Here is a 13,649-nt window from a genome sequence, read left to right on the forward strand (position 1 = left end):
TATTTCATCTTATTCTTTAGGTGCAGTATTCGTATGATGTGCAGAATGTCCGTATTCAAACGTTGGCCTACATCATATTTACAATTTTCTTTACTATCGCCTCTTAAGTTTCTATAATGGCGTTGTATTACTTTTTCTCTATTGTAAAATGCTAAAAACCCAAAATATGTGGTTTATGCAAGATGGTACACCACCACATTATAGAGAGAAGGCAGTTAGAACATACTTAAATACAACTTTTCTGAACGTTGGATTGGTCGTGGTAGTCATATTCCTTGGCAATGTGGTGAGATATTAATATAATTATTTAATTCATAAAAAATCCGAAAAGAATACTTATTTTTCATTACGTAAATTGTTTACAAATTTAATTAGGACAAATAGAAACTAGTTCACAGGTATTGAATAACACATATGTGTCCTGTTTCATAATACTTTTGCTACAAATCTAACCTGAAAGACTCAGCATTTTTACAAAAACATCATCGTTATCCTAATAACCGATATTTTTATAAATATAGTAAACACACAGGCAATTTAGTTCAGCATAATATTAGTTCATAAGTTCATAAGTTATTAGTAAATCATAATAGTCCATTTGTTCGAGATGTAATTATAGTTACTCGTAAGCTGTAACGTAATCATATAAATAAGTAATGTCATCGATAGGTTATTCCGTGTGTGTATATAAGTAACCAATGAACGAGATACATCACAGTTTAATACATTATTTAACTTCTGCGACAAATAAGATGTAGTTCCTAATATACCATAAGATTTGGATATGTATCCAAAATAATATATTCATCCATTATACATTATAACCACCACGTAGCCCTGAATTTAATCCGCTTGATTTTGGTGTATGTGGCGCATTAAAACAACGTGTCTATAAGAATCCCATAAACATTCGCAACCAACTATGGGAAGATTTATTTCTGCAGCAGTTTCTTTAGAACCAATGATGCTATTTAATATGAGACGATCTTTTATGGAATTTATTGATAAATGAATTAAAGAAAATGGTGGACATATCGAACACTTACTTTGACAAAAAGTTATGTTGTTTAGTTTAACTATTTCTTAATTTGGTTTGTAAACAAAATGTTTTGATTATGACTTTAATTTAAAATTTAAAATGTTTGATGTAAAATCCTATTATTCTGTTATTTTGTCAAATCCTATTATTAATTATCCTGCTGATATATTTATTTTATTTAATATTTCCTTAACTATTAACTTTAGTTAAAGGTATTTTATACCAAAATTCAGAAGTATTAATGTTTTTGTCTATTTTTTCTTCGTTGCCTGGAGTAATTGACTTAGATCAGAATTATGCAGCTGATTTTTAAAATGCGATTATCTCGAAAACTGTTAAGTTTTGAAGTTATTAATAAGTATACCTTTTTTTTATTAAAATAATGTATCTTTAATATTTTTTATCCAAAATACAGGTAACTTAAAGAGCAAAAAAGTTAAGTGCAAATTTATACCACATATGTGGCATAAGTGGCGCCCTCTATTAGTTACATCAAAGTGTGCATCAAATTATAATTTCTCATATTTAAAAGTACCCAGTTGTAAATTTTTATAACATTTTTATACATAAATGTTTACAAACATGAAAGTTATAGCGAAAAATAAAATTTTAATTTTGCACTTTAACACCCTGTATCTTTCTTAATATCAAATTTTATTAAAGCAATTTGGCTTAAATCGTAATATTTTAAAGTGTAGAAGCTACTGTTTCCTTTTGTACAATTACTTAAGGACCACCCTGTATATATATATACAATATTAAATTATATATACAAAAGGAACATTTTTATATTCGAGAGAGGAAGAGAGAGAAAATATATCTTCTGTCTCTCTCTTACTCATTATCTTACATATGTAATGATTTCATAGATTCATTCCCATACAAATTTCCAACGTGGAGCGCGCGTATAGAAGTATAACTTCAAAAAGTAAGTTCTTACAGTGAATTTCAAATGGACTCGATTTTTCCCGGCCAGTGAAAACTATGTAGTTATTCATATTTCGACGAGCTACCCCAGATTAAAAAATATAGGCTTCTAGCTGCAATGGAAGCCGAGATAATGTACATTTTTCCTACGTGAAGTATTTGAAGTTCCTATTTGAAGTTCCGATCTCGAAAAAATCCTTTGTTACGAAGAGCTGTAAATTTCGACAAATTGGATGAATTTTATAGCTATAAGTTTCAATATAAAGTTTGGATTTTCATTCAAAATTTGTTAAATTTTACTTCTTAATATTTATAAACAATGGAGATATGATTTTTTTTTAAAATAGTCGCTAACTTCGTTCCTGTTGGTCATAGAAAGTTTAAATTTTTTTCATTTGATTTTTTTCCCAACTATCCAATGGTTGTACGTACAAGTCTGTAGCTTGAAAAATATAGAAGTTATTACAATTGTTTATAAGTAAAAAAACATACCCCTTTTTCAAACGTTTATTTTGTAAATAATTACGATGAAAACTCAATATGCATTTAACTTCTCAGATAGTTTAAGTCTTAAGGAATCCTATGAAATTTGCTAAATTTGTCTAGCATCATTCATAGAACAAGTTCAATAGTTTTTTTTTTATTTAAATTAACGTGCATGTGACATCTATGGTCATTAGCACGAGTTACGATTTACATGGTAATATCATATAAATTACAAAATTACAAAATAATGTAGTTAACATTTAACATAAAAAGAAAATAATAAAAACTTATAATAATATAACATTTATATTTTGTTGAGCAGTTGACTTTTCTCGAGGAATTTGATAACCTTGTTGATTTGGTCTGTGCTGTTTAGGACCTCTTTGAAGTTAGTACTGATATCCAGTTGTTGGCGTATTTTGGCATAAAAAGGGCATTCGATAAGTATATGCCTGATTCGGAGAGTCGTATTGCAGTGCTGACATTTTGGTTGTGGAGATGATGTCATCAAGTAGCTATGAGTTAGACGGGTATGTCCTATACGCAATCTCCGTATGATTGCCATATTTTTTCGAGATAAACTGGGATAGGTAAGAAGGTTCATTGTATATTCATAATGGTGTCCGTGGATGATGCGGCTTTTTTGGCAAGGCAATCAGTTTTTTCGTTACCACTAATACCAACATGGGATGGTACCCATATCAGAGTGATAGTTGTATTTTGGTTTATAAGAAGCTGATATGTGTCATGAATATCTTGGACGATAGGATGGTTGGTGGATATAGCATTAATGGAGTGTATAGAGGAAAGTGAATCAGAGCATATGGCTATATGTGTATTTGGATATTGTTGGGCATATTTGAAAACATGTGAGATAGCTAGTAGTTCACCAGTGTGGATGCTACACCAAGGAGAAATTTTAGATAGTTCGATAGGCTGTTGTACAGTGGTTACAGAATATCCAACACCACTTTCAGTCTTTGACGCGTCAGTGTAAAGAACTATGTTATATTTATTTTTGTTTATAAGTTCTAGAAAGGGAATTCTTAATGTACTAATACTGGTATTTTCCTTGTTAAACTTGGTGAGGGAAATATCATGATGAGAGTATGTTGGTCCAATAGGGATTATTGGAGAATGGTAGAGTTCTGGTTTTACTGGATTGGACGGATTGGAAGAAATTGCAGCAGCTTAGGATAGAAGAAGGTTTTCTCGCCTAAGCCATAGAGGAGGTTCATTAGCTTCACAGTAAAGACTTTCTGTCGGACTAGAACGGAATGCTGCAAGACATAGACGAATAGCTGTGTTGTGTACTGTATTTAGTGAATTTAAGATTGATTTAGTACCAGACATATAGACAAAACATCCATAGTCGAGCTTGGAGTGGATAAGTGATCTGTAAACTTTCAGTAACGTAGTTTCTTCCGCACCCCAATGATAATGTAAGAGTGTTTTGATTATATTTAATCTTTTTAGGCAAACTCCTTTAAGTTCCTGTATGTGTTGTTTCCAGGTTAATCTTGAATCAAATATCAGCCTTAATATTTTGCAATTATCAACAACCGGTAATTTGAAGTTGTTGATAATGATTTCAGGATCAAAAGAACTCATTCTTCTGCTAAATTTAATTACTTTGGATTAAGAGTGGGAGAGGGTAAGTCCTAGAGAAGCTACTTTGTTTTGTAGGTCATTTACTCCTAATTGTAGAATTTTACTAGTAGTTGCGTTGGATTTACCATGACAGTACATTATTAGGTCATCGGCATATAATACGCATTTGATTGGTGGAGCTATATTTTCACTTAACTTGCTAATCGAAAGAATGAATAAGGATGTGCTTAAAACTGAACCTTGAGGAACTCTATCATGTTGGATGTGTGGAGAAGAAAGGAAGTTATTGACAGAGTTCAATAGTTTAAATATTTAGCCTCAGGGATAAATAAATTAAATAACTTTTAAACTATTTTGCCACACTCTCCCCTAACTATGTTATTAAAAGCAATAAAGTAAGTAAAAAATACTTTAAAATTAAGTTTATTTGACGCTTTGATTTCCACTTCGGAAATCGTTAAAATAATTTAATTTTAAAGTTAAATTGTGGCTTCTCCCCAACAAAATAGTAAATTATAAAAAATACTCTATCAACTGCTTAATTATTTTATAATTCATTAATATTAAATGTCTTACTTAACCCAAAAACGGATTTGAGTTGAATTAAATACTCAATATTTCCTAAAAACCATAAATATAAAAAATGTTTGATCTTAATCCATAAGCGCATCGGAGGTATAATACTATAATACCAGCACCGAGTGACGTATCATAAGTGGGGGCCTCGAGTGATGTCTACAGTAGGTGTCTGGTCAGCGGGTTTGTGGGATGCCCACCTCAAGATATGAGATGTCCCACCTTCGTGGTCCATTATAGAAAATAACACAGTCGATAGCCGGCAACTACGCATATTGTACACACGGGCGATTAACAATAATAATAATAATTGAAAGAAACAGTTGCTTCGAATTTTTGGTGTGTCCTTTGTGATTCTTATTACTCTGCTACAGACTTTATTACTGGTATTTTTTTTACTAATCTTGTGCTGAGGAGCTGCTAGGTAAGTGAAGATATTTTTTTTTTGTCATTTTATAGTAGGATTATTTTATATACAATTATGGTACTCGTCTGAAAGTTTAACAGTTTTTTTTTCAATATTTATTTAAAAATCCTTTATAAAAGGTATATACTTATATTATTATATAAAGGTTTATAATTATATACCTTTTATAAAGATTCTTAAATAAATTTTTTGGGAGATTTTTTGCTTTGGTCTTTTTTCAAATATGTTTTCAGGAAATTAAATTGTTTGTTTAATTTAGCGCAATTTTTTTGATACGTTAAAAATTAGGACATTTTCCAAATTTTGGTTCATTTAAAAAAGATTTGTGGTAATAAACCATACGTTAATAATAACTTTGAATAGTATAGTATTGAAATTTGGATTTACAGAAATTTTTAATTTTTCTCTTGGATTATATCTTTAATATAATTATAATTTAGTAAAACACTAGTAGGTTTTTCATTATTATTTTTTTGTGGACCTGATTTTGATGGATATTATATACATATTTAATGTTACTTGAAAATGTGCACATCTATGATGTCAAATTTTTGTGTACTTTATGTTGTTCTAGCCATTTACACACGATATCTCTATCTCGAATAACCATATCAAACTCAGCAAGTGTATAGATTACTTTTCGGGCTCCTAGTTTCTCCCCTTTTTATGATGTTTCTCGTATATTTGTTATTATTTGTCCGTTTATCAAGTGTACATGAGGCTTATTCGTCTTCTAATTGATTTTGTTAATTTCATTCTAATCTTTTCTACAGTATGCTTTATTAGTAGGCTTATTGGTTATGTTAAAAAAATAGGGCTAAAAGGTACTACAAATTTAAAGGAGTTTTATTATTTCATATGGTCAATGGACACCCAAATATGAAAAAACCACGAAGTGCTACCAGCTAAAGGGGTGCGTTTTTGAGAAAATGCTGAATTTGTCCCTATGCATTAGGGTGCATTTGGATGAATTCTATTTAGTTTTTGTACATAAACATCTACAGAAAAGTTGTTAAAAAAAAATTTATAGCCAAATCTTTTAAAGTCCGAAACTATTTTTTTTGACAAAAATATTTTCAAAAACCAAAGCAAACAATTAATTGCCTTTAAAAAGGTCTATGATAGTAGGTCTAATTTTAACAAGATACGGTTCGTATAGTTTTACATTCACATTTTTAATCATTATCGATATCTGATAATGGTTTGCACCGTTTACGAAGCGGCTCAAAATCATCTTCATCGTCAGAAGAAACCGTCTCTGCAATATATATTTGCGGTAAAGGTGATAGATTTTCACAAACTTCATTCTCGTTCTGTGTAGCTCTTTCTTTTCTGACAATGTAATCAGTACTTAAACTTTGCGAGGATGCTGCTAGTAATTTTTTATGTAGCTCACGATATCCTGACATGGAGTTCTGCAGCTCACGTTGTAATTTAAAGGCTCGTTCCGAATTGTGGTCATTATTAAGAAAATGATTTTCTAATTTACTGCAAAGTTGAACACCTTCTCGAATTAATTTGGCAGTGAGGGGGGTTGGTTTTTCTTCCTCATCATTATCATCTTCAAGACTCACGACGTCATCTAAAGTTAGATCTAAAGTTTGATCAAATATATTATGGTCACTTAATGCATCATCCACAAACAATTCATCTATTCAATATCATCATGGCTGAAGGTATTAAAACCATCTCCGACAATTTCATGTGCCAAATTAATTATTTCATCTGATAGTGTCGATGTTTGAATGGTTGCATTGCTTGTTACACATGCTGGCCAAACCTTTTTCCAACAGGTATTTAAAGTTCTTGGTCTTATTTGAGCGGAAGCAGATGCAACATGAATCAAACAATCAAAAATAAAAAATTGTTTCCACACGTCTTTTACTGTTAAGGGCTCATTTTCTAGTTTACTCACGATGGATTTGTAATTTGCTGTATGTAATATTTTTTAAACGTTGCAATTACGCCTTCATCTAGTGGCTGAATATGGCTTGTTGTATTGGGACGAAGAAATACTCTTTGAACGTTTGGATGTTCTAAGTGTAGATGACCTGCTGCATCGTCAATAATTAATGAAACTTTAAAATCGAGAGATTTTTCCTTCATACAGGCTTCTACTTCTGGCACGAAGCAATTATTGAACCATTCTGTAAAAATAGCTGTTGTCACCCAGGCTTTCATGTTAGCCATCCAATGCACTGGCAGTTGTTTTAAATCCTTGCATTTTAAAGGTGGTCTAAGAGATTTATTTATTACAAGCGGTTTCAACATCCGATCTCCTGATACATTGCTACAAAGATACTAGTTGTAATAATTTTTATTTTAATTAAATGTGCCACTACATATATCTAAAACTGCGTAGGAAAAAGTTAAAGCAAAATGTTTGCGAAAAAATGGACAAAAAATGGTGTGAGTGGCGAACTTTGAAAAATGGTATCTGGGAAACTGTATATCCTAAATTTTACTAAACGTCATTTTGAATAGGAGAGATAAAAGTTTTTTTTCTGTAGGTACAGTAATGTCTTTACCTATACCCCCGCGGAAAAAAGTTATGGGACAAAATAGAAAAATCGCATGTGTTCCTGTTTTTTATGCTTCGTTTTTTAAATATATATTTTTGTAAAAAAAATAATTTTGGACTTTAAAAGGTGACATTCCGATAGAAAATTTAATTTTGAACAACATTTCTGTAGATATATATGTACGAAAACTGCATTGAATTTACCCAAATGGACCTTAGTGCATAGGGACAAATTCACCCTTTTCTCAAAAACGCACTCCTTTAAATGGTAGCACTCTGGTTTTTTTAGTTACAGTGTATTAAAGTTGTAGTATTTTTTAGCCCTCTTTTTGAACATAATCAATAGTCTACTAATCAAGCATACTGAAGAAAAGGTCAAATGAAATTAACAAAGTAAATTAGAAGACGCATAAGCCTTATATACACCTGATAAGCAGACAAATCATAACAAATAAGTATATGAGAAACATCATAGAAAGTGAAGAAACTAGAAGCCGGAAAAGAAGTAATCGATACACTTGCTGAGTTTGATATGCTTATTCGAGATATCGTGTGTAAATAGCTAGAAGATTATAAGGCTGTAAATGGCTAGAAGAATGACTAAAAGAAGTAGGCGTACCACAACACTTAATTTCGCCTATAACTGAACTATAGGAACATACTACTGGAATAGTTAAAGTGCTTGACACACTCTCAAACGCATTCCATCGAGAACAAGGTTTCAGACAAGGACGTATAGTATCTCCACAATTATTTAATACATATGGCGAGCATATTATGAAAAGAGCTCTTAAAGAATGGAAAAAGAGCATCTCAATAAATGGCCGAAAAATAAACAACCAACGTTTTGCAGATGACACAGCCCTTCTTGCAAATATTCAAGAAGAGTTAGTTGATCTCATACGACTGGTTGAAAACTAATGTCTAATAAACAAATCAAAGACAAAGATCATGATAATAACAATTATCCACGCATAACCATGATTGATGGGTTTTGAGTTTGTGAGCTCTTACTTATAAAATATGTGGGATTATTGATCAAAAACACAGGTACAGGAAGAGAGAGTCCAGAATAAGCAACTTATATTGTTAAAGTCTTCCTTACTATTACCTTGTACTCCTAACATTCACGTACATCTTCTTTTCTTGATCTGAGAGAATATTTATAATGAAATAATTTTAGTCGTCTGATAACTAAAGTAAATATCCTAATTTTTAATAAGAAGAGTTTTTAAATTAGTTTTAAGATTACCAAAACGTCTCACATTTATTAACGATTTCCAAGTTCTCACTATTATGTTTTTCTTGTATTTATATTTCGCTTATGACTGCTCTTCTGCTTCTTTCACTTTTGTACTCATCCTTGCGTTTTCTTATTTTTTCTAAGTAGGATTTCAAACAAAAAAAATTATTTACTTTTGTCACACACCACAAATTCCTAATTTTGACTACCAAGGTAACTAAATTATCATGTTCAATTTTACATAACAAAAAAAATTAGCGAAATGCTATTTATAGACAACAGTCACAATGAGTGATTTACATCAAATATTTATTTTGCTTCATGCATCTGCACAATTTGATTTTTTTGTAGGAACGTACAGCGAGCGGAAATATAAAATTGAATGGACAGAGGCTAGAAAAAATGCGATTTTTGTCTTAATTAAATAGTGGTATTTAAGGTTTAATGAAATAAAGATAAAGTTTATTTCATACAATGTGTCCAATTAAGTGTGCAGCATACGGTATTTTTATGAAAAAACGTTATTCTTTATAAAAAAATCTGCATGTTCTAAAATCTAAAATAAAATCATCAAATACTAAATTTTTTGAGTCTATAAGCGGTTTATCAAAAAATATGTATCCAGATGGACCACATGATATTCCTCTGGAAGTGTGGAGAACTTTATTAGAGACAAGAAACATTAAGCTAATAGGTTTATTTAATATAATTATGGAAGTGGTGCAATTACCAGACGAATGCATAAGCATTACATACAGTCTCTTGGGCTATTCACCTCCCAATTTTGTCGGATTGAATCTATTTTGGCCTACAAATTGTACTTATGAACGCGTTTTTAAGAATACGTCAATAATGTACCAAAGAAACTTTGCTAATAACGAAGGTAGTAACGTAAGTTTTGTTTGCAAGAATAAAAGTCGTTTAGATAAAAAGAATTAAAAGATAATTCAATTGCGTGCCATTAAGGTGAAAAAGAAGCTGATGAATTGATAGTTGAGATAGCCACTACAAATGAGTCGAATTTACAAACGGTTATAGCACAGTTTAACCACAAATGTTTCTTTTTTATACTATGGTTATAGTAGCTGAAGACATTTAAGTAATTTTGACAGCGAGTACCAATTGATAAAGAAATTTCATCATCATTAGTTGCCGCTACAGTTCTTCGTGAGACCTGGCCTGCCTTAAAAAAATATTCTTCCATCCTTCTCTGTCAATTGTCTGTCTTCTCCATCATCTTACTCCAAACTCCCTTAAATCTTCCTGCACATCCTCCAGATATTTGAGTTTAGGTCGCCCCCTTCTCCTTCTTTCTACCGGCCTATTTAGGATGGTTATTTTAGCAGAATCGCTTTTATCCATCCGCATAACGTGGCCCACCCATCTTTGGTGGTTTATTTTGATGGTTTTCACAATACCTGCACCACCAAAATCTTCATAGAGTTCGATAGAGACATTTATTTTCTTAAATTAGGAAGCTTAAATTCTTCTACTTTAGTGTATTCTTCAAAAGGTTTTGAAGCAAATTATCCAAATTGTGCAAAACCAATACTTTTTGTCTGTTGTTTTACAAGCTGTTATGGGACGTCAGGTTTTTTTACAAAGGGAAAAAGATTGTCAATCTTTTAGAAAAACGCTCCGACTTCAGAAAAAAAGGCTCTAGTGTTTTATGATGGCACTACCAAGATCGACGACATTTTAAAAGCTAGCTGGTACTGCACAATTTTATTATATAGTGCTAAGGATACTCATAAGAATAAATTGAATAAAATTGAAGATTATTCATCGCTTCGACAGAAAATGATGCATGAGTAATTTATAAAAGACACTACAAAGGATGCTGTTGTTAAATTATCTTCTCTTGTGGCAAGTGCTTTGAATGAGCACATTAAAAGAGTGTACTTACAGACCCAGTTATGGCTGGCAAATAAGAATAAAAATATAATTGATTGGGGATGGTTCAAAGAAGCAGAATCTCTACCGTTAAAAATGCAAAGTTTGCCTGCACCAGAGAAGCTGTTGGAGATGATTTTTTGTAATTACACAAAAGGTTGCAGATCTTCGTGTCGTTGTAGGAAGCTAAGTTTATTTTGTAATGTCACATACGCAACCTGCTTGGGAGATAATTGTCAAAACTGCCCTCCAATTAATGAAGAAGAAGATGAAGATGTTTCAAGTGATTGTGATGGTTCCTGAAGTTTTTTTTTTCTAGTTTTTAAATTTTTAAATTTCAAATAATAAAAACTTAACTAACTAACTTAAAATAATATTGAGTGCCTTATTAGCAGAGGGGTAGTTTCTAGGGGTTAAAACCTTAAAACCAATAAAACATCATTTCACAAGTGATAAATGAATTGTTGTTGATTTTAATTCATAAGTTAAGCATTTTACGTCGTAAAAAAATATTTTTTAGCGTTATTTACGTTATAAACGGTGGTTTCTAAGAATTAAAAATTATATTTACAAGTTATCATTGAATATGTTTATTTTACTTAATGCAATCAGATTTAATGCACAAAACGCTTATACGAAAATAAGTGTTTTCTTATTTTTTTCACTTATAGGTAGTTTTAACCGCTTAAAAACAAAACGCACATTTTGCCCTTACAGAACTTTTGCAAAAAAAAGGGTAAGCAAGCTTGAATCCAAATTTTCAGTTAAACCCACGCAGTCTGACAGAATTGGGAGGTAAGGTCCTATTTTCCGCCCGAATTACTGGACTATAGTACCTGTTTTGTCGTCTCCGGTGTAATTAATAAACGTAGGGAAATGTGTTAGCAACTTGGTGCAAGTTTCCATGTCTATTAATTGTTCTAACTATTGCGCCATATGGTGTAATATTGCGTAGTTAGCCGGTACGCTCTTATTGTGGCATTGTCTTGAAGAGACAATGCCTTTATGGTTTTATTGGTGGTGGAAATAAAACACAGTCTTTCTAAGAAGAAAAAACTCAGCTTCAGAGTCTTAGAAAGTTTGCAGAGCCCTTCAAGCAAAGTGCTCTAGGAAGCTACCCTACACGGGTAAAACCATGTACTAGACACTACTGACACTACTCACTCGAGATCCGAAAAATGTCCCATATTTAAAGATAAATTAACTTTTATATGAAACCTTTTCATTTTTCAACCAATTAAATTTAATTATAAGTTCCAGAAGGAAGGGCGATGCACGTCGAGGTGCGTGATTGGTGGCACCTGATGACAGTTTACAAAAACAAAGAATATATAAAACAATGCACATCAAAGTATTTAGTCACATCATAAAAATATGGGAGAAAATAATAATTGCGTAGACGGATATTCGAAGAACCCGAAAATTTTATCAAGACAACAACAAGATCAACAATAGATGCAATTTTTATTATATGGCATCTGATGGAAAACGCATCTGAAAAAAACGCTCATATAGTATTCATTGCTCTTGAAAAACATATGATAGAGTTTCTGTACATATTCTGTGATGAATGCTCAATACGAAAGAAGTCTAGGGGTGACAATTAATGCCAAAATGAGAGAGCATAGGTTAAGATGATTCGGTCGTGTTCATCTTCAAGACGAGTAGTTAAATAATCTCTAAAAAGAGAGAAAAAAATGCTAGCATACTTCTCTTTTTTAGTGGATCAGTAACGTATGAGCATGAAATAGATGATGTGCTGAAATTGTAAAACCCAAAACCGGTCGTCCAGATTCTAATAAAACCAAATATGAGTAAGGATTTGCAAACAATTCATCATTTCAAAGTTAAACTATTTCTATATCTCAACTTGCTTAAATGATTTCATATGACTAATAACGTGCAAATGAAACATTGTTATCCTTGAATACTCCGCTGATTTTACATAACCCGATCTTTAAAATATTTTATAGTTCTTGTTTTATTAAACACATTCCTATTTTGTGCAAATGCATATGCCACCTACGTCCGCCAATTTTGTTATTTCAGTTCTATTTTAAGTTTAAGTGCAATAAAAAACAATATATTTGACCTATCACCTATTAAATAGGACCTTCGCCAATAAAAAAAATTATTAGAGACTAGTCTAAATATATACGATTTCAAATAATCGCATTAATAATAGTTTAATTTGAAGAAAGGTGATAATTAATAGTAAATTAATAGCGATATTACGTGTGGGATATACAGCGTGGTTTCTAGATTCGGTTGATATTTGACCACCAATACTGGGAAAATTTGCATGATCATTATCATGAACACTATCACGATCATCAGCTTGACAACCCTTTCGAAGTCTTAGTTTTATCTAAGCTTTTTCTCCACTGTGAACTGTTCTTTGTTTTATGTTTTTAGTTGGTGATTCTTGAGGTATGCTTTCCATATCATAGTGTAGATCTTTCCTAGATTTATCTTTTTCAGTTGGTTTTTTTTCTTATTATTTTCTTTTATGTTTCATTAAGTTGATCTCCCTTTGTGTATAGATGATTAACCCTGTGCCCCATTTATATGGCAGTTTTTTGTTATTCTGTATGTTCAGTATTAGTTCATGTACTGCATTTAGTAAGAAGTCTCCGTCTTCTATTAAATATGTGCTAATGTCTAATATGGGTAACTTGTTCTTTAATCTGTTAATATTTCATCCATTTCAGCTAAAGTGGATGGGTCTATTTCTATGTTTTCGTTTTGGTCTAGTGCTTTTCAATAATTAAGTTTATCCATCCCGTTTCCTTTTAACTTTTCTTAAAAAAATCTGTTCATCTTTTCAATATTTCACTTTGTTGTATTACCATGTTTCCTTCTTTGTCTCTACCAAATATAAGTATATTGAAATTTATTTTACAGACGCTATAGTGACATCATTAAG

At 31.4% G+C, this 13,649-nt stretch overlaps 1 protein-coding gene across 2 annotated transcripts in view; it reads left to right on the forward strand.

Moving 5' to 3' along the window:
- The first annotated feature begins 4,806 nt into the window (after positions 1-4,806).
- LOC140445960 (uncharacterized) overlaps positions 4,807-13,649 on the forward strand; it is a 144,875-nt gene continuing 136,032 nt past the window's right edge. Inside the window, exon 1 of one of the 2 annotated variants that reach the window (XM_072538425.1) lies at positions 4,807-5,063. The gene's annotated coding sequence lies outside the window, so the exon portion shown is untranslated. The remainder of the gene's footprint in view (positions 5,064-13,649) is intronic. The other variant, XM_072538424.1, reaches the window with a different exon arrangement.

The sequence above is a fragment of the Diabrotica undecimpunctata genome, chromosome 7 (assembly GCF_040954645.1).
Source record: "Diabrotica undecimpunctata isolate CICGRU chromosome 7, icDiaUnde3, whole genome shotgun sequence".
Taxonomy (NCBI): domain Eukaryota; kingdom Metazoa; phylum Arthropoda; class Insecta; order Coleoptera; family Chrysomelidae; genus Diabrotica; species Diabrotica undecimpunctata.